This window comes from Monodelphis domestica, chromosome 4, assembly GCF_027887165.1.
Source record: "Monodelphis domestica isolate mMonDom1 chromosome 4, mMonDom1.pri, whole genome shotgun sequence".
Lineage (NCBI taxonomy): Eukaryota > Metazoa > Chordata > Mammalia > Didelphimorphia > Didelphidae > Monodelphis > Monodelphis domestica.
Window position 1 is genome coordinate 253,984,144 of NC_077230.1, and position 23,503 is coordinate 254,007,646.

Here is a 23,503-nt window from a genome sequence, read left to right on the forward strand (position 1 = left end):
TATATTTTTAAAAGGTTCTAAATTGCTACTGATCAGAGAAATGCAAACCAAAACACCAGAGATAATCACCTCACACCCATCAGATTGGCTAAATAACAAAAGAACAAAGCTACAAATGTTGGAGGGGGTGTGGGAAAACAGGGACACTAATGCACTCTTGGTGAAGTTGTGTAATGATCCAGCCATTTTGGAGAGCAATTTGAAATTAAACCCAGAGTTATAAAACCATGTACACCCTTAAACCCAACAATACCATAGCTGGTTCTGTTTCCCAAGGACTCAGAGAAAGTGGAAAAGAACCCAGATGCTCCAAAATATTTATAGCAGCTTTCTTTGTGGTGGCATGGACACCTATCCTGTAAAGTAAGTTCTTAAAATGTTTAGTGAAATTTCTTGTGAATCCACTATTTTAAATACTCCCCAGTTCTATGATTGCAATACCAAGCAAGCCTTAATGGTTGATTTTTCATGAGTTCCTGTGGCTATAAAAATTAACCCTTACTTTACAGGAGAGGTGTCAAATAAAGGCCTGTGAAAAGCATGCTGTACAGAAACACAATCAAGTGCTGGGAATCAAACTAAAATATAAGTGGGAAATATTTAACAAAATAAATAAAAATACAATAAAAAAGATAACATACTTTAAAACTAAGTGAAATGCAGTCCATAGGCATGCTAATATATGGATTAGTGGCCTCTATTTCTCTTTGAGTTGATATCATTACATTATAAGTTATTAGTTAAATTCCACTTAAATGTTTCTTAACATATTGGTAATTGATACAGTAATTCATTCTTTCTTATTACATGGATAACTATGTTCCCCTCCAATTTTGTTATAAATATATGTCCTATTGACCTTTATATTTGAAAATGGCATTGTTGATGATAGCAATTGGACACTCAGAGCAACAAAAGTTAAAAGTAAGGGAGACATCAGATTGAGGGGGGTACAACTAGTCCTAAGGGATTAGGTGTTTATGTAACTCCATCACAAATTATAAGGAGATATTATGAAGATAAGTGGCCAGTCATGCCATTGTTGTGTGAACCTTTATAACCCAAGGAAATCAAGCACAGTCAAAAGATCAGTCAATCAACAAACCTTTATTGATGTGTACACTTATTATATACCTCAAAAATATGTTAAACACTAGCGATGCAAAGAAAGCAAAAACCCAAGGAGCTAGCATGCTAATCAAGCAGACAAAGTTTCCTGAAGATGGTTGTATTTGAGCTGAGTCTTAAATAATATCTGCCTTCACAGGTAAAATTCTCAGGTGAAAACAGATTAACATAAACCTAGAAAGCTGCATTGACAAAGAAAATAGAAGTCACAAAACAGACATCTGGCTTTATATCTTTTCAGTGTAATTTGTTGAAAGTGGGGAGAGGTTTTTTTCATGGTTGTGGCATTATAAGGGAATCCATAGATTATCTACATATAAAAGTCTTCAGTTTTTACCACTGCCTGACTTACCTTCATTAGGGAGATGCTGGTACATATTTAACCACCAGATCTCTGAAAGAAAAAAAAAAGGATGTTCTTTGCACTTAAGCTTAATTTGTATTATTAATATTTTCTCCATCACTTCTTAGAGTCTAGGCCAGCAACAAAATAAAACATCAAGCCCCAATTTGTAGCATTTGCAGATGTCCAAGATGTATATTCTCACACTGAACCAGCACATCTCTATTTCCCACCAACAAGCTTGCCTAGTTACTGTCCAGTCCAGTATCCTTCCCCAAAGGGCAGGCCTTGTCAATGAAAGACTTGAGCAATTGCTATTCTAGAATTTTAGAATTTGCTATTCCATTTGTGCTCTTCTATTAATGTCCCTGACCCCAAGCATCTGAAGATTCCGAAAACCAACTATTGATTAACAAGTAAAGGAATTGTGCCCCTGGGTTAAAAGCCATTGACTTAACAAATCCAAAAAGCCAAGATGGAAGGATTTTTATTTTTTTTTAAACCATAAATATTTGCCAAATGTTGCTTAGCAATCTGAAAACACAGCTGGGTTTATTTTCCTAATTAAAACTCTGCATGATAATCAGTCTGGAATGTGGGACTCTGAATCCCTGCTGTGTCCTTTCTTTTCTCTCTTTTCCTTCTAGAGGAAACACAAAATACATTAGTCCAGACTTTAAAGGATATCCTTACCTCCAGTTTTTTAAAAAGACTATACTAAAGAAAATAGAAATTCACATTTTGCTAAATGACAGGGATCCTAGGAGCCATTATCAATAACACTGGCATCAGCAATCAAGGATGAGAGCTCTATACATATATCACTGTCAGCCAAATAGGCCCATCAAACCAGTAATTTTTTTTGCCATGAAGTGCAAAACAAAAAAAAATTAAAATGTTGTTTAAATACAATCTCAAAAAAGCAGGAAATCATCAAACTTCAAGCTAAATATGGTTGCATAGTTATTGCCAATGTCTACAGATAAGTCCCAGATAAAAATCAGGCTGGCATGGTGGAAAAAAAGGCTTCAAATCAAAAGATTTAGGGTTCTAATCTCAATCTATGCCACTTGTAGTTCGCATTGAGGTAGTACTTTAAGTTGGCAAGATGGGTTCTTGACAACAATCTTGGGAGGCAGAGAATACAAGTATCCCTAGTTTGTTTTTTTTTTTAATTTTTTTTTAAAAACCCTTCCCTTCTGTCTTGGAGTCAATACTGTGTATTGGCTCCAAGGCAGAAGAGTGGTAAGGGCTAGGCAATGGGGGTTAAGTGACTTGCCCAGGGTCACACAGCTAGGAAGGGGCTGAGGCCAGATTTGAACCTAGACCTCGCGTCTCTAGGGCTGGCTCTCAATCCACTGAGCTACCCAGCTGCCCCCGTATCCCTAGTTTACAGGGGAAGAAATGAAATCTCAGGTTAAAGGACTAGCCTAGGGATTGCACAGCTTGAAAAACATTGGAGCTAAGACTTGGAAGCCAACATTCTATCCATTACCAAAGTGCTTTTGATTAGTAGAGCATTGTCAGACCAGTCAGTTGTCCTCTCCTGGAGTCAGTTTCCTCCTCTTTAAAATGATCGATTGGACCAGATGACTTCTTAGGTCCTTTATAACTCTATACTATTCTGTCATTCATAGTGGCCATAGGTCCTTGCTATTAAAATCTTGCCTACCTTGATCAAAAATAAATGACCTATTTCTGGTGTGGTAGTAACTTCTGTCTTCATTCTGATAGTAACAGATTCTGCAGATATGGGAACTCAGATGGCTTTCTTTTTTTTTTTTTTTAAATAGAAACAAAGGCAAGGGAAAGGAGCTGGTTTGAGCTAAAGGGCTAAAGAAGTCTCTTTGCTATGTGAAGGGGAGGAAGCTTCCAATTTTTTTTAAATTAAGAAACCAGAAAAGATGAAAATAAACATAGCAATCTGAAAGAAAACAGGGCAGGCCTAGCAAGACTCAGGCAGTAGATATAATGAGAATCAGGCAGCAGGACTAATGAGAGTCAGGAGGGAGGACTTGAATGGTATATATGAAATCAGCTGCTTTCTGGTCCACTTGTGCTCATTTTTCAGGGGCATAATATGTATATTTGCTAAAAAGATGCTGAATTTCCCCATTGAACAGAGGAGCAAAAAAAAGGGGGTGAAGAAGAAATGGGGGAAAAGACCAAAATGGAAAACGTGACCAAGCTTGATGTTGTTATTAAGGGATGTTTAAGGGGAAGAAACAAGAGGTAAACATCTAAATATTTTGAGTTTATTAATGGGAAAATGGGATGGGAATGAGGGTAACAAGCAGAAAGGAAATTTCTCAATCTTATCCCCAAAACTAATTCCCCTTAATAACTATTCTATTGGCTAACTTCCAAAGCTAAATAAGTCAAGTTCCTACAAACAGAACCTCACAGAGTCCAGGTATGGGCCAAGATCCCAAAGGTAAAGTCCAAATCTGGTCCCAGTAGAGACTGATGGTCCTTTTCTTCTTCTTCACTCTAGCTGCCAGCAGCCTGTTCAAGCAGTCTCTCTCCTCAAGCTGGTATCTCACAAGGGCCAGATATCTTGTAGAAAGGTGAAAATTATAGATACCACCAAATCTTCAGCAAGAAGACTTTTTCAGTTGGGACCAACCTCCCCTTGGAGTGCTGACCCAGGGTCTCATGAGGTTCTGAGTCACATGTCTCTGTCACTCAAAATGCAGTCTTTCCTTGCTTACTACAATGTAAATATTGCTGGCCAACAAAACTGATAAGCTAATAATTGCTCTTTTAAACCTTTACCTTCTGGCTCAGAATCAATATAAGTATCAGTTCCAAGGCAGAAGTGCACTAAGGGCTAAGTAATGGGGATTAAGTGATTTGAACAGGATCACACAGTGTCTGAGATGGATTGAACTCATGAAGATTAGTCTTCTTGAATCCAGGTCCAGCACTCTGTTCACTGTACCACCTATTTGCAGGCAGCTAAAAGGATACTCAGCCTCTACTGCCTCCTGTGTATGGGGTGCTCAGGGAGGAGTAATATCTTTGGTATGGAGGGCTTGTCGTGCCCTTCTAGGGCAGCTCTCCAGCCTCTGACCCCCACCTGACACCCAGCTCTCACTTGTGGCTCCCAGTAGCTGCTAGCATGCAGCAGTGGCCACACCCCGGGCAATGGCTTTGACAGACCTGCCAAACCTTGTGAGGGTAGCCATCGGGTCGACGTCGACCCCTGGTGAACCAGGGCTTTGCTCACCCAGCATGTAAAGACTGCTTCGGCAGAACAGGCGGAAGAAACCAACAAGAAGGTTCAACGGCTGAGATGGCGACGCAGCAAAGCACTGTGGAGTGCTCAGGGCGTGTTGGAGCACAAAGGACAACATGGCCATCCAATGCAGCTGAGGAAGTCTCCAGGTGTAACGACTTTTCATGCCACTGGACCCAGGCTTCCAACGCCAAGAGAGTGGGACTGTCTCTGTGCATCGACTTTTCCACTTAAATCTCCTTCATGCACAAGTGTCTTTGTGCACAAAAATGCACAAAGACAATCGTCATCCCCGGTTACAGAGAGACTACTACTACTACTACTACTGTCTCCTCTCTCTACTCTTCCACCATCTCTGCTAGTACCATGACAATCTCATCTCCCTCTCAGGTACAATAGGATTACCACCAGAACTTAGAGGTCCCAATCAACTGGCAGATCAGATGTAACACACACACACACACACACACACACACACACACACACTCACACACTCACACATTTATAGCATGTATCTATGGATCAATGAATGGAAGCCAGGGGAAGTAATCTTGAGAGGGGGTTCATGGAGGGGCTACTTCTAAAATTCTTTGTGGGAAGATTCAAACAGAACAGTAAATTAATAAACTGAGTACTTCCATAATTCCCTGGGAGTGAACAGATTTATTCAAACATCACTTTTCTCTGAAATGAATCACCAGGGCAACCTTGTCATCTTATTACAGAAATACAACCAACTTCCCAAACTGGCAAACCAATTCCTCTCTGAAATGAATTGTTGCTTTTGTTGAGACAATGGCTGAGCATAAATGAATCAAATTCACAGACTGTCTTCTTTACCTCTGTATTCAAAAGAGAGAGAGAGAGAGAGAGAGAGAGAGAGAGAGAGACAGAGACAGAGACAGAGACAGAGACAGAGACAGACAGAGAGAGAGAGAGAGAGAGAGAGATTAAAGGTTAGCAAAACATCATTTGAGGATTTTGTTTAACATTATTATATTCTTGAGAAATATTTCTTGGAATACTAGCAGATTTATAGATGCTTTATGATTGCAGAGTAACAAAAAAAATGTTTCATGCCCCCTTAGGAGCTTAAAATCAACATTATTTAGGAGGTTTGATGAATACAGAAAGAAATCTACATTCAGACCTCTTTGATCTCTAGGAACACTGACTATGGAAGCCTATTGTTTTATCATATGCTCAGAAAATTCTTTGATTATGAGTAAAGTAATATAGAGGGGTAGGGGTTTTCCTTCATAATTAATATTTTTCCAATATCATTGAATATTTATTAAGCAGTGATAGATGCACTACATGCCAAATATATTGCCAGGAAAGGGTTCCCAATTTTCTTTATCCCTATACACATTAACTTTTAGTAAACCTTCTGGTACCCCCAATTCAGTGTGAAAAGAAATAAATCCTAGAGCTTACCATGCACATATAAGAAATAAAATTTAGAGATTGATTAAATGTTTATAAAGAAAACTTCATTTGTCTCATAATTTGGTATCATAAAGTTGTTACGTGTTTATCAGAGCACAGTCAAATGAATCATTAAGAATTTTATTGTGGGTTGTTTTGTTTTTTTCATGCTAATCAATGATTTTGCTTCTCAGTTTATGTTTCATTTTTTCCAAAAATTTTCCAGTTATATGTAGAAATAACTTTTGACAGCTTTTTTGACATTTTAAAATTCAGATTTTCTCCCTCCCTACCATTTTCTCATCCCTGAAGTGACGAATAGTTTGATATAAGTTATACCTGTATTTTCAAGTCACATATATTTCCATATTGCTCATGTCATGACAGAGGACACATATCACACAAACAATAAAAATCTCATGAAGGAAATAAAATGAAATGTGGCATACTCTGATATGCACTCAGCCTCCAACAGTTCCTTCTTTGGCTGTAGATAGCATCTTTATCATGAGCCTTGTGTTTATCTTGGGGACTTGCTTTGCTGATAATGGTTTAATCCTTCATAGTTGATCATTGTATAATATTTATGTTACTATATATGCCAGTGATGGCAAACCTATGGCACATATGCCAAAGATGGCACACAAAGTACTCTCTGTGCACACATGGTCACCCCCCCCCCCCCAGAGTTCATTACTAGAAAGGCAGAGGGACTTGGGCAGAGCTACTCCCCTCCCCATCTCCACCATGCTGAAAGACATTTTTTTCACATTCCTCCCCCACCTCTACCCAGCATTCAATGGTAGCACACAGGGGGTAAGGTGGGCTGCTTACAGGCAACAGAGCTAGAAGGGAGCAGAGCACTCAAGTCACTCCTCTCCCCCTCTCTACATTCACTGAGAACATTCCTCACTTCACCCAGCCCTCCCCCCAGCAACTTTCTCTCTCCCCTATGTGGGGTAAAGGGAGGTAGGCAGGGAGTACCCAGCATGTGGGGATGCATGGCACATGGTCTCTGGGGAGCATAGCACTAGGTCTGGGAAGTAGGGTGGGGACAAGGTCTAGCACTCCATCTCTAAAAGGTTCACCATCACTGATATACACGTTTCTCCTGGTTTGGCTCACTTCATTTAACTCAGTTTCCTTTTAGAGATACTTACATATTATGTTCAGGCCCTAGTTTATTTCTTGCTTTGTATTTAATTGAACAAAGGAGAGAGAATCCTTATTCACAGAGGTGAGTTGTTATAAATTAAATTAAAACATAATACACATATGTGGGGTGGGGGTGAAGGAGTGAATATGCTTCTCCAAAAGTATGTTAAAGGGTTGATAACTGGCTGGAAATTAATGCAGTTTTTGTTTGTGCAGATATCAATTAGCTCATCTTTCATTGGGTTATTGCCACTGGTTTTTCTTGTTCAATATGAAAAGGGGGGCTAAGTTTAAATCTCATTTTTTTTATTTTAGTCATTTTATGTTAGTTCTGTCTCAAGGCCAAACTTGTTACATTTATCCCTCATGTTCTCAAGTACACAGAAAAAAATTAGGGTGTTTCTTTTTTCTGCTAATCATTTGAACTGCCACTAGTTGGGCCCTCCAATTTTAGTGCCTGATGGATAGTATCCCAGCTTCATCTGACCACTGTATGCTAGATTATTTTTGTAAAAAGATATTTACCTCACAGTTATCTCAGTAACAAGCCTTGGTCTGGGAACTGGGATGGGGTAATGTTGGGGAGGATTAGGTTCACACTTTGGCTCAGTTCCTACATAGCCCTGGTCACATCAAGTTCACATCTAAAGACAGCATTAATGCTGCCTTCTACTAGACTGGAGTAAGAGAAGTCATTCCTCATGACTAATTGCTCCATACTCTTTGAATTGATTCTGAGTTGAATGCAACTTCTAGACTGGATTCCTAGAATCCTATATTCTCGTAACTCTTAGTCCCAGCCTTTGTAACTCCCAAGGTTAGATAGAACCATGAACTAAAAGTCCAAGGAGGCCCTATTTCTTGGGGAACCATATGGTTTTTGAAGGAGTAAGACCCCACAGCTTTTCCTATCCCATGACTTCACTGGAGACCATGATTGAAGGAGTCACCTTACTTCCCCTGTTGCAAATTAAAAAAAGAAGAAAGAGAGCTGGAGCTGGTCTAGACCCCTTTGAAGATATCCATGGTTCTGGCTAAACAGGCAATTTTTAAAGGCTTCTCCCAACCAGCTACCTAATATATTCATTCATCACCATTCCCCCAAAGAAACTCCCTACTTTCCTACACATATAGATAGATCTTAGTAAGCTGATGGGATCTGTATATGTGCCAGACCTCCATTATAATCTTTTTTTTATTTTCAAAAGTAATATAACTAACACTCCCTACCTTTTCCATTCCACTTTTACCTCCTCACCATTCCCTCTCCAATCTAGATTTTTTTTACAAACTATTACCTTTTAAATATTTAAATTTAGTAACATAGTTATTTACCATAAAATTTTTGGGTAAATTTTATAAAATAGATTTATAAACTTTACCTTAAATTCATAAAATTTCTTTGACATGTTTTTCACACAAGTTGGAAAGCCATGTGCTAGAAGAACAGACATGACTAAAATAGCATGCCTGACTTCAAAAAGCTCACTGATTAGTAAAAGAAGGTCTAGTAAGAAAGATGATATGCCATGATAAAAACAAACCAAAAATATCAGTGAGTATGTGACAAGATCACAAGAGATATAAAGGGAATGAGAGATTATTTTAGACTAAAGACATAAATGCACATGGAATTCAGTTATTTTGTGTTTTTATTCACTGAAAATGTAAATACTATATATTTAAGAGATTCTCCTTATTCTTAGATGGTTAGATTTCAATTAATAGTTCATTTTCTCTGGCTAGTAACAATATAATATTTGATATTTGAAATATATTCCCCATTCTACTTTTCTATTCTCTGAGAGGAAAATATTAAATCACTTAGCAAGAATAATTAGTGGTCAAGAAAAGCAAAAAAAAATGAAATTATAGATCTAAATCTGGAAAGGATCTCAGAAGCTATCTATCCAACCAGCTTATTTTTACAGCTGAAGAAACAGAAATTAACTGACTTGTCCAAAGTCATGTAGGTAGTAAAGATCAGAAGGAATATAGATTCTCAAATTAAAGAGGTCTTCTCTTCTAAAGAGATTACATGATGCTACATTCCCAATATTTGCTCAATATTGTTACTAAATACACACATTTCCTTCTTCCTAAATTTCCATGACATACTATCTCCTTGTTCTCTACCTTCTTCTTTGATTTCTCTTTTACAAGCTCTTTACTGGACTTTCACCCAAGTCACACTCATTGAACATGAGTGTCTCCAATGCCTAGACTTTCTCTTTTCCTTCTTTAATACTTTACTAGGCAATCTCATTATCCTCCAAAGGTTTGTGTCTACATAGATGATTCTCTGATATATATATATATATATAGATATATATAGATATATATAGATATATACAACCTGAGCTCTGATCTCATAAAAGGAACTATTGTCCTTTAACATCTCAAGCTGGATGTCCTATAATACATCTCAAACTCACCATTACCAAAAAAACAGCTCAGTATATTTCTCCCCAAACCCTCCCCCCTTCCAAACTTCCCCTATCAATGTTAAGGGCATGACTGTTCTTTGAGTTAATCATGCTAGTAATAATCACTATCCTCTTTTACTCCTTATTTTCACTCACCCTCCCCTGCCCCATATCCAATCTATTTCCAAGTCTTGTCCTTTTACTTTAACATTTTTCAAATATATCTACCTTTCTCCATTCATAGTGATGATACTCTGAGGTAGGCATTCAATACATCATTCTTGAAGATACACAATAGCCTTTAAGTTGCTCTCCCTCCTTCGTCTCTTCCCACTCCATTTCACCCTCCACTCAGCTTCCAAAAAGATTTTCCTAAAGTTCAGGTCTGACTATATCACCCTGTTCTCAACTCATTAACTAGAAGAGCTTCTATTATATTTTATTCCAATATTTAAGTGTAATCATGATTATATTGACAGGACATTGCCTCCAGTGATATTAATCCTAATGGCTTCATGCCTGCTTATCTTGTCCAATTCTTGTCCATGTTCTACCATAAATTTGCACTAGGGGCCTCCTCAGAGAGCTAAAGGTCTCCCATCCATTATCCAGAAATCATAAAGATGCCAATGCCTGTGCATTGGTTGTTCAGCAGTTATTTATTACTTTAAACCACTTAACCAGTCCATTCAAGTATACATTTCCTTGATGACATCCTTTATACTGCTCCTCCTATGTAATTCTTTGGTTATAATGTGCTAATCTGCCTACACCCACCATATGCCTCTTCATTGCCCTTTGTGCGATTTTCTAATTCAATTTTTGGTAGTTTTCTAAGACTTGGAACCATATATCATCAGAAGAATATTTGCTCATAGCCATCCTCTTGGTGGTGGCAAAAAATTGGAAAATGAGGGATTTTCCCTTGATTGAGAAATGGCTAAACAAATTGTAGTATATGATGGTGATGGAATACTATTGTGCTGTAAGGAGTGATAAACTGGAGGATTTCTCAATGAAATGGAAGAACCTCTAGGAACTGATGCAGAGTGAAATGAGCAGAACCAAGAGAACATTATATGCAGAAAGTGAAATATTGTGGAACAACACCATGTAATGGACTTTGTTAATACAAGACAATCCCAAGGAACATATGAGAAAGAATGCTATCCATATCATGAAGAAAAAAAAACTATGGGAGTAGAAACACAGAAGAAAAACAAATGAATTATCCTTTGCTTATATGGATATATGATTTGGGATTTTGGTTTTAAAAGACTGCTTTATTACAAAAATAAATAATATGGAAATAGGTATAAGCAATAACATTTGTATAACCCAGTGGAAGTGCTTATTGGATCCAGAAGGAGGGAGGAAAGACGGGAAGGAAAGAAAACAAAATATGTAAACATGGAAAATACTTTTTAAATTAAAAAAATAATTAAAATAATATTGGCATTCAAAATATGACTCATGCTTCAGAGAAAAATATGAAGTGAATAAAGATAATTTTACAATTTCCCAAAGGCATCCCATGGCATCCTACTCTCTTTCTCTTATGTAATTATTCATTTAATTCATATGTGTGTCCATCAAAAGGCAGATAGATTATAGATAGGGAGAGAGAGGGGGGAGTGTGTGTGTGTGTATGTGTGTATGTGTCTGTGTGTGTGTGTGAGTGGGAGACAGAGAGACAGAGACAGAGACAGAGAGACAGAGACAGAGAGAGAGAGAGACAGAGACAGGGACAGAGAGAGAGACAGAGACAGAGAGACAGAGACAGAGACAGGGAAAGAGAGAGAAGCAAGGTGCTGCTTCTGTAATTTTATTCATCTACAGAGCTTCTGGTAAGAAAATTTACTAATGCAGAAAAACACTTATTATGAAACATGTACGTGTGTGAGTATGTGTGTTACTATTTATTCTTCAACCATTTGAATTTTCTTTCATAGATATTTAGGACAAAATCTTTGTAATAATTTAGACCTCATTTATACAATTTTCCATTTCCATAAGTCTATGCATAGTCATCACCATTCAGCCCACAAACAAGAGCATCTGGAAGACCTCCCCTGCTCATAGGAAATCCCTCTTTGACTTAGATTCTCTTCTATATTTTGTGCCTCACTTATTAATAACAAAAAATGACCCAATAAGGTTATCTCTGTTGTAATGTCCTCCCAAAAGAACCTTATATAATTCTGATATGATGGATACCTAGTTTTGAAACTGTTTTGCTCCACTAATCAAATATATATACAATTAAATTTTTGGTTATTCTATTTGTTGTGTTCAATATATGGATTTTTAAAAGTTTTCCTTAAAGAAAGTATTTATGGTTCATAGCTAAGATGTTCCTGTAAAGCCTATGTGTCTTTGGCTTCTCTTGTGCCTGAATTAAATTTTCTAAAATAATAATAATAATAACAGCTAACATTTATATAGCAGCTACTATGTGCCAGGCACTGTTAAGCACTCCAAAACCATTATCTCACTGGAATCCTCCCAAGAACCCTGGAGGGTAGGTGCTATTAATATCTCCGTTTTACAGATGAGGAAATTGAGGCAGTTAAAGGCTAAGTGATTTGCCCAAGGCAACACAGAAAGAAAGTGTCTGAGACCAGGTGTGAACTCAGGTCGTCCTGACTCCAGGTCTGGAGCTCTATCTGTTAGTTGACCATGCAAAACAGGTTGCTTTACTAGGTGAATGGAAGGTCCCAAAAGAGTGTATAGCACTGCTGTACTTTCCCTTAATAAGCTCAGGCCTGGAAAATTGTGTTCAGTTCTTAGAAAACATTTTTATTTTTATTTATTTTTATCTATTTTTGACATTTTTATTTAATTAGTCAATTTAGAACATTTTTCCTTGGTTACAAGAATCATAATATTTCTCTCCCCTCCCCCCAACCCTTCTCATAGCCGACATGCAATTCCTCTGGGTTTTACACTTGTCCTTGATTAAGAACTATTTCCATGTTGTTGATGTTTGCACTAGGATGTTCATTTAGAGTCTATATCCCAAATCATATGCCTGCGACCCATGTATTCAAGCAGTTGTTTTTCTTCTGTGTTTCTACTACCACAGTTTTTCCTCTGAATGTGGATAGTGTTCTTTCTCTTAGATCCCTCCTAGTTGTTCAGGATCACTGCATTGCCACTAATGGAGAAGTCCATTACATTCGACTGTACCAAAGTGTTTCAGTCTCTGTGTACAATGTTCTCCTGGTTCTGCTCCTCTCACTCTGCATCAATTCCTGGAGGTTGTTCTAGTTCACATGGAATTCCTCCAGTTTATTATTCCTTTGAGCACAATAGTATTCCATCACCAACAGATACCACAATTTGTTCAACCATTCCCCAGTTGAAGGGCATCCCCTCATTTTCTAATTTTTTTTTAAATTAAACCCTTACCTTCCGTCTTGGAGTCAATACTATGTATTGGCACCAAGGCAGAAGAGTAGTAAGGGCTAGGCAATGGGGGTCAAGTGACTTGCCCAGGGTCACACAGCTGGGAAGTGTCTGAGGCCAGATTTGAACCTAGGACCTCCCCTCTCTAGGCCTGGCTCTCAATTCACTGAGCTACCCAGTTGTCCACTATAGGGTGATTTTAAGTGAAATTTCTCTTTCTAATTCTTGCTGCTGAGATGTGTTGAAAATATATAGAAATGCTGATGACTTTTGTATCCTACAACTTTGCTAAAGTTGTTGATTATTTCTACTAGCTTTTTAATGGATTCTCTAGGATTCCTTAAGTAGACCATCATATCATCTGCAAAAAGTGATAGCTTGGTCTCCTCATTTCCTATTTAATACCTTCAATTTCTTTTTCTTCTCTAATTGCTACTACTAGTGTTTCTAGTACAGTGTTAAATAATAGAGGTGATAATGGGCATCCTAGTTTCACTTCTGATCTTATTGGGAATCCTTCTAGTTTATCCCCATTGCAGATGATGTTTGCTAATGGTTTTAGATATATACTGTTTATTATTTTTAGGAAAGACCCTTCTATTCCTATACTTTCTAGTGTTTTCAATAGGAATGTGTGTTGTATTTTGTCAAAGACTTTTTCTGCATCTATTGAGATAATCATGTGATTTTTGTTGGTTTGCTTGTTGATATGATCAATTATGATTTTCCTAATATTGAACCATCCTTGCATAACTGGCATAAATCCCACCTGATCATAATGAATAACCCTTGTGATCACTTGCTGGAGTCTTTTTACTAGTATTCCATTTAAGATTTTTGCAAATATGTTCATTAAGGAGATTGGTCTATAGTTTTCTTTCTCTGTTTTTGACCTGCCTGGCTTTTTATTTAAACCCTTACTTTCCATCTTCAAAGTGTCTGAGGCCAGATTTGAACCTAGGACCTCCTGTCTCTAGGCCTCACTCTCAATCCGCTGAGCTACCCAGCTGCCTCTGACCTTCCTGGCTTTGGAATCAGTAACATATTTGTTTCCTAAAAGGAATTTGGTAGAACTCCTTTCCTTATTCTATCAAATAGTTTGTATATTATTGGGATTTGTTGCTCTTTGAATGTTTGATAGAATTCATTTGTGAATCCATCTGGTTCAAGGGATTTTTTCTTAGGGAGTTCTTTGATGGCTTATTCAATTTCTTTTTCTGATATGGGGTTATTTAGGTATTCTATTTCTTCCTCTGTTAGTCTAGGCAATGTATATTTTTGTAAATATTCATCCATATCACCTAGTTTGTCATATTTATTGTCATATAATTTGGCATAATAATTTTTAATGATTGCCTTAATTTCCTTTTCATCTTGGATACTGTTATTTGGGTTTTCTTCTTTCCTTTTTTAAATTAGATTGACTAGCACTTTGTCTATTTTATTTGTTTTTTCAAAGTACCAGTTTCTAGTCTTGTTTATTAAATCAATAGTTCTTTGACTTTCAATTTTATTAATTTCTCCTTTGATTTTTAGAATCTCTAATTTAGTCTTCATCTGAGGGTTTTTAATTTGAAATTATGAAATTAATTTTGATTGAAAATTGAAAAATTGAAAAAAAATTATGAAATTAATGAAATTCCTTGGTGGCCATTGTTCAATATTATAACAATCTTAAAAGGTGAAATGTTTACTACAACAGTTGGCGACCACGAAGGGTCTCGAACCCTCAATCTTCTGATCCAAAGTCAGAATGGAGTTTATGGAGGTTTAATCACAATGGGAGTAGGGAAAAGGAGAGGGAGAGAAGGAGAGAGGAGAAAAGGGAAAGGGGTTACTCAACCTCTGACCAAGGCAGAGGGAGATTAGGCCCAAAGGGCCAAAGTGGAAAGGAATCAGTCCCTTACTCACGTGACCACTATGAAGGGAAGCTGTCTGCGGGCCTCCTCCCTGTTCAAGCTCCTAACACGAACTGCCGTCTCGCCCTGTCCATAGGAAGTGAGAGAAATCCAGAGGCTGCTTTCTCCATCACTTCCTGTGCCTCACAAGTGCCAATGGTGGCTCTAGCTTGACCTAGGACTGCCCAGAGGTCTGTCCTTTTTTGCATATGTCTGATGAGAGCCAGATTCTCAAATAATTAAATCTTGAGCTTTTTTTGCCTTAGCTCTTCCTAATCTCTACCTGAGTAGGGTGGAGATTGCAGTTTCCAAGACCTGACTCTGTTACTCCCAAGCATCTCCATTGTCATTGTTCAGGAAATAGCTAAATCCCATCCTCCAAAGAATGGTCTGAACAGGGTGGAGTAGTTTTGAAATTCACAATCTCCCTTGATGATGATTGGGGGACTAGGCTCCCCAGTTGATCACTAAACATAAGTGTACTGTACCCCAAAAAATTCTAACTGCAAGTGTATACAAAATTTTTCCCTTTAAGAAGAAAACTATAATAGTTGTAGATATGGGGAAATAGAGGAGAGAGAAAGACAGCAAACCAATGTTTTGCTGGGCGCATTGACAAAAGCCAATTAGGGGACAGTCCCCTTTGGCATAAGAGTGTACATTCAAAAAAATGTTCAATCAACCGCACCCCAAGGTTCATTCTGGATCTTCCTTTAGTGAAAAGGTTTAGGTATCTTTCTGCAAACAGTTCATTCTCTGGTTTCAGTTAGTTAGCAAGCTTCTTCTTTGAAGATCTATCTCAAACAAAATTTAAATCTTGATTTTCACTACAACACTTAGCAGTTTGTAATCTTTTTTCCTTGATCTGGTAGTTCTTGAATTTTGCTATAATATTCCTGGGTGTTGTCAATTGAGGATTAAGTACAGGAGGTGATCTGTGGATTCTTTCAATCTCCACTTTTCCCTCTTGCTCTAGAATGTTGGGGCAGTTTTCTTGAATAATTTCCTATAGAATGATGTCCAGGCTTATTCTTTTGTCATGATCTTCTGGTAGTCCAACGATTCTTAAATTTTTCTCTCCTGGACCTGTTTTCTAGATCTTCTGTTTTGTGGATGAAGTGTTTCATATTTTTCCAAAATTTTTCATTCTTTTTTATTTTGTTTTATAGTTGATGGCTATCTTATGAAGTAATTTGCTTCTAGTTGTTGGATTCTAGTTTTTAAAAACGGAATTTCATCCCTGGATTTTTGGTCATCCTTCTCCTTCTGGTCTGATTATCTTTCAAGGTCATCTTTCATCTTCTTTGCCTCATCTTTCATCTCCTTTGCCTCATTTTCAAGCTGATTAATTTTGGCTTTCAAGACACTATTTTCTGTTTCTAGATGATTTAGTTTGCTTTTTAAGTTCTTTTCCCAGTTGTCTTCAGCCTCTCTTAATTGTTTTTTTTTATTGTATTTTGAGTTCTTCTAAAGCCTTTGTCCAATTTGCTGTAGTTTCTGTGTTTTTGCTTAGTGTTCCTAGATCCTCCTCTGTTCCATTTGCTCTTTGTTCATTGCCTGGATAGAAGCTGTCAATTGTGATTCCTTTTTTCTTCTTCATATTTTCTCCCCTTCTCCCCTCCCCCCCCTTAGTTGTCTGTATTCTTACTCCTCTCATTATGTGCTGGTTTTGTGGGTTTGGGCTGTTCTATCCTAAAGGGGCTTGTTCTCTGTTGTGCTGATTGATCAGGTTAGTCAGATCTTCCCTAGCTGATAGCAGAAGTTGAAAAGGAGGTGGGCTTCCTGCCCTTTTATCAGGGTTGTTGCCTGTAGTTTGTTGCAGTCTTTGCCGTTGGAGTTTAGTCAGCAAGGTTCTCAGATCAATCTATGGGCGAGGAGTGCTGGAGCTTGAGGTTCCCTACCCTTTGAAGGCTTCTTATCTGCCCTATTGTTAAGACTGAGCCAGGGCAGAGTTGATCTGCAAAGCTGGATGTGCCCTGAGCAGAAAACCTTGAGAAGGGTTTGGGAGGCAAGAGGGAGAGTCTTGGCTGCGACTAGGCTGCCTGCTCTACACTTCTCCTCCAGCTGCTTCTATACTGCCTGTGTTCAATGTCCTGAGCCTGGCACAGCTATGCCAGCAAAGTACTCCCTCCAGACTAGCGCCCTTGCCTGCCCAGAGATTCCAGCTGCTGCTGGAGGCTCAGCACTGTAGGTAAGGGAGGGGTCCTGGGACCTTCCTTCTTCCTTCCCCTTAAACCTGCATGTTCTGGAATTCAAGCTTTTTGGAGGCATACCTTTTAATTTGGGTCCAGCAGGAGCGTTTCCTACCTCTGTCCTGTTGTTAGATTTGGTTTTCAGTCCCCTCAAAGCATCATGTTTTTGATAGGTAAGAAAGGGTTTGTGGAGGTCTGAACTGTTGCTGTCTCTAAACTACCATCTTGACTCTGCCCTTAGACCACATTTTTTAAAGGATATTGATAAATTGGAGCCCATACAGAATAGGGCAACAAGGGTAGTGGGAAGAGCACAGACAATGCCATGTGAAAGCCAATTAAAAGAGCTAGAGGTGTTTATTCTGGTGAAGAAAAAACTTAAGAACAATATGACCCTACCTCTGAGTGTTTAAAGGAATAGTATATGAAGAGAAACTCATTCCATCAGCTTCTGTAGAGCAAAACTAGTAAAAATGTGCAGAAGTTGAAAAAGAAGAAATTTGAGCTTGCTATCAGGAAAAATTTCCTAACAATTAAAATTGTTCCTAAGTGAAATGGGCTAGCACAGGAACCTCTTCGAGTGAAGATAGGATGAAAACTTGAGAGTTATTTTATAGCAAAGATTCTTGTTCAGGTCTTGGTGGAACTTCATGACCCCTAAAGCCCTTCCATTTCTGAAGTCTATGAGTCTGTGAATCTCATAATTCAACATCTCATTAGGCTTAGTATTCCTGTCATACACAGGAGTGTGTTACTTAACTCTTTCATACCATGACCTATCTTTCTCCTCAGATTTCCCAGATTTCCTTTGCTCTATTGCAATATAAATTACTGCCCAATCATATGACTAACAAGAGGAAAATTTGTGTTCACAAGATGTTAAAACCCTCAAATGAGAAATGGTTGGAGGAAAGAACATTGGCATGACTTTTGTAAATTCCATTAGAATTTCAATGAATACAAATCAATCACCATAATAAGCCAAAGCTAGAGTTTATGTAGTGCTTTAAAGTTTGCAAAACAACAACTCTGGGAGATCAATGCTATTATTATTGCCAATTTATTTTTTAGAGGAGAAAACTAAAGATTAAAGAAATTAAGTGACCTTCATGGTTTCACACAGCTAGTAAATGTCTGAGGTGCGATTTTAACCTCGATCCTACTGACTCCAGGTCCAAGATTCTAGAAACTGTGACACCTTTAGCTGACCCCAAAAAGCTTAAAAGCTTAGTGAAGAAATATCTGACCTATTTTCCAGCAGAGAAATATGTCAGCCAAGAGCAATACCAGTTGATTGTAGTTGACTAGTTTACCAGAAAGATAGTAGAAGACTATATCTAGTTTGGCCTGTAGTTCAAAGATTCATTGATTCCCATGCCAATGGGAATTGATCTGTAGAGGAAATTCCTATTCAGGTACAGATTGGAATATATCATGAGGTCATTGATTTAAGACCAGAAGGGATCTTAAAAATTATATCTAATCAGACTTCTCATTTTAAAGATGAGGAAACTGAGGCCCACAAAGGCAAAGTGATTTGTCCAAGATCATACAGCTAATAAGAAGGAGAATCAGAACTTGGACCCAAATCAAATGCTCTTTCTTTTATGCAATACTCACTCTCCTTTTAGGTATCTTACAACTCTGACATTCTGAACTGCCATTTACCTTTTCCTGATCAACAGTATTAACTCTGTATTAAAATATTTCTTATATTCAAAACTATCAGATTAACTGTTATAGATTCAGCCTTATTTTGAAATACTACTTTTTAAAAACTTACTTGTAAAAGTCCTTTTCTGCAAAACTATATTTAAATGCATTTAATTTAAATGTAGGCTTCTTCCCAAGAATGTACATGAAATATTCTGTTGCTTATAAAACACTGCATCTATATGGTATTTCCCTTTTGTCATTCACCAATCAGTAACCTTTCAAAATGGTTGCACTAGGTATGTATGTAGAATCAATTGTTGAAAATGTAGAAGCTTCAAAAGAAACTGCTCAGCTTCCAGAAGATGCTGAATCATACCCTAAGTTAGGCCTGTAATTTGGTAAATTGACACACTAGGAGCGCACGGGCAGTCTAGGATTTTTGAGGAATGTGTTCTAATCTGCTTTTACCATTCCTCCCTCTCTATTCTGTAAACAGGTTTGCAACCTGCATTTCTGGGCATTGGAAGGCTGGTGATTTACAAGAATAAACAGAAGTGTTAAATATTTATGCAGAAACATGTTGTCTTTTCATCATCCAGGATAATAGAGGAATCTAATGTTATCTAGTATGTATGCATAGCAATAACCCAGCTGACTAATATTCCACATTCCTTTCCATCTGTCATTGCTTCTGGTGTAAAATCCGAAAGACAAATTTTTGCAACAAGATTAATGTTCAAATTCCATCTAAGACCTTGCATTTTGCAACCAGACTGAAAAAATTATATATGGGCTTTTCTACAGAATTAGGTAAAATTATTATGTTAACACAGCATCTGGAAAAGTCAATTAAGCCACCCCTCCACTGGTAGGCAGATATGAGATTTTAAAGTTGGAAGGGATCTTTGAGGTGAGTGTGGCACCAAGTAAAGACTTGGAGGTGAGAATATCTGGGTTTGACTTGTGCCTCAGGCGCTTATCAGCTATATAATCCTGAGGAAATCTCATAACCTTTCTTAGCCTCACTTTTCTCATATGTCAAATCAAGGGTTTGGTCTCTATGACTTCTCAGGTTCATTCCAGCTCTGAATCTGTGATTCTATTCCAATCACCTCAATTGCCATATGTAGAAACTGAGGCTCACAGAAGTAGGAATGACATTCCCAGTAATAAACAGATAATAAGAGTAGTCAGAGAGGTGGGAGGAGGTCCCTACTCTCCTCATCTCACATTCCCTTGATGTCTATCAAAGACTCTAATAAAGGAAGGAGTGCATCTACTTGCCACAAGCAACCTTTATACACATGCTATAGGTCCCATTTCTTTGTAATCTCCAAAAGATTGTCCTTTCTCCCCCCCCCTTTAATCTTCAATCTCTTCCCAACTGTTTCTAGCACCTAATTAATTCTCGTTGATCGATTGATTGCTATAGGCTAAGCATATGTTTTCTTTTGTTCCTTTTTTGGTCTACAGGAATAATAGCAAATCACCCTACTCTGGCAATGAACTCATTCATAACCTTCTAGAAGACTACATTTGTCTTCAATGAGTCAGGAGAGTAAGGAGTAGAGCCTGGAAGAGAATTCAATCAGGAGCATGAAAGCAAGAATGCAATCCATTAATCCACAAGCATTTGCCTACAATGTACCAGGTAATGAGCTAGGTGGTAAAAGTGCAAATACAAAAAATGAAGCATCCTGTTCTCATGAGAAATTTGGATTCTATTGGAGAATTGTTGTTCAGTAATGTCTAATTCTTCATGATCCCATGGATATATAGCACACCTGCCTTTTCCATCTCCTTAAGTTTTCCCAAACTTGTGTTCATTGCTTCCATGACACTATCTCTCCATTCCATCCTCTGCCAACCCCCTTTTCTTTTGCCTTCAATCTTTCCTAATATCTGGATCTTTTCCAATGAATCATGTTTTCTCATTATGTGACCAAAGAATTCAAACTTAAGCTCCAGATCTTCCAGAGAATAGTTGGAATTAATATCTTAAAGTATTGACTGATTTGATCTCTTTGCAAACCAAGGGATTCTAAAAAGTCTTATCCAGAATCACAGTGAAAAGTGTCAATTCAATGCTTAGCCTTCCTTATAATCCAACTTTCATAGTCATGCATTGCTACTTTGTTGGCAAAGTGATGTCTCTGCTTTTTAGTATACTGTACAGATTTATCATAGCTTTCCTTTCAAAGGGCAAACGTCTTTTAATTTATAGATGCAGTCACCATCTGCAATGATCTTTGAACCCAAGAATATAAAATTTGACCAAACTTCCGTCTCCTTCTATTTGCCAGAAGTGATGGACTTAGTTGTCAAGATCTTATTTTTTGATGTGAAACTTCAAGTCAGTTTTTACAGCTCTCCTTTTTCATTCTCTTAAAGAAACTTCTTAATTCTTTTTCACTTTCTGCCATGATAGAACTATTATCTGCTTCTCTGAGATTGATTAATATAAGTCCCAGCTACTTTAATTCTAGCCTTTGATTCATCCAGCCTAGCATTTCATATGATTTACTCTGAATATAAGTTAAATAAATAAGATGACAATATACAACCTTGTTGTACTCCTTTTCCAATCTTAAATGAACCAGTTGTTCAATGTTGTGTTTCTAACTGTTTATTTTGGCTCAAGTTCCTCAAGAGACAAGTAATATGATCTGGAACTCTCATCTATTTAAGGACTTCCTACATTTTCTTGTGATCCACACAAAAACATTAGTATAGTCAATGAAAGAGAAGTAGGGTTTGTTTGTTTGTTTTCCTGGAACTCTCTTGCTTTCTCCACAATCAAGTAAATGTTGGCAGTTTGGTCGCTAGTTCCTCTGCCTCTATGAAAACTATCCTGCTCTTCTGGTTCACCTATTGCTGAAATCTAGCTTGCAGAATCTTAAGAATAACCTTGCTGGTGTGTGAAATGAATTCAATTGCTGAGTAATCTGAACATTCTTTGGCATTACCTTTCCTTAGGATTGGGACACAAACCATTGTTTTCTAATCTAGTGGCCACTATTGAATTATCCAAATTTATTGGTATTTGATGCTGCACTTTTACAGCATCATCTTTTAGGATTTTAAATAACTCAGCTGAAATTCTTTCACCTTCATTAATCTTACTATTAGCAATGCTTTCTAAGGCCACTTCACCATTGTGGTTTTTGTTGATGTTAAAATCTTTCTTGTATAGTTCTTCAGTGTATTCTTCCCATTTCTTTGATGTCTGCTAAATTCTTACAATTTTTGTCTTTTATCATGCCCATTTTTGCATGAAATATTCTCTTAATAGTTTTAATTTTTTTTCAATTTTCAATTACCTACTTAGTAACCACCAACAACAAAAATCATTTAAAGAAATACATTAAAAATCATGTGCAAAACCACAAACTCCACATTGTTGATAATTTGTTTAAAAGTATGTAAATTATATACATAAGCTAATATAAACATCCTCTGCTTTTGAGTTCCTTTTGGATTTGTTTTACTTGGATATTTATTTCTCTTGATTTTGTGACTTTTTAAAATATAATCCTAGTAAGTATTGTTCTCTTTTCTTCTCTTTCCATCTCTTCATATATTTCCAATATTTGTCATTTCTAATAATATAAAACAATCCATTATATTCAAATTTCACAATCTATTCAGCCATTTCTCCCAATCCTTCCATGTGTGTTATTTCTGGTTATTTTGTCATTACAAACAAGACCTTTTTGAATAATATATATAATATTATATATTATAAATGCATAGCTTTTGTCCTCTAAATAATGCCCTTAGGGCCTAATCCTAGTAATCGAATCCCTAGGTCAATGAGTACGAACAATATTACAGCTCTTATGTATATATCCATCTTGTTTTCTAAAAAAACAATTCACAGTTACTCCAGCAATATAATATTTAACTTGTTTCTCCACATTCCTATCACCATTTTAATTTGATCCATTTAGCCAATCTGGTTAACATATACTACCAGAACTATATTAAACTAGGCTGTTCCTTGGGCAGCAGAAACAATCTGTTGCCAGGACTATACTCTTTCCAAAACTAAGTCTTTCTAGTTTGATCATATTCAGTGGAACATTTGTTACAATGCCACAAGCCCTCAGAATGCAGTAAACTTTAAATTACTCCACCCTACTTAAACCTTACTTTAGGGGAAGATAAAGTTGTAATCTCCTGATTGAACAATGAAAGTACTTAGTTCTCACCTTATAGTGAAGCTCGAACTTTAAGCTAAGTCTATTTTTAGTATCCTAATACAAAAAGGAATTAAGTAACTATAAAGGTTAAATTAATCACAAAAAGGTCAAGTAACTAACAAAAGGTGAACTTAACAAAGAAGTGTTAAGTAACTCAAAAATCTAATCAAAGAAGGTGAGAACTAAAAGTATAGCCAGTCCTGGAGAAAGCCTTGGATGTGATTGGTAGATGTGAAAATTTAGAGGAGGAGACACAAGGGTGAAAGGTCTAATATTTGGCTCCCTTGCTGTCTCCAAGAAATTCTTGATTGAAAAGACCCTCTTTCCCCGAGAGGTGAGTCTGGCTGATCATTTCCTGTGAGCAGCCAGGGCGCGAGTTTGATCCTGGAACTCAGCCTGGAGGAGCTCACTCAGCTTCCTTGAGACGAT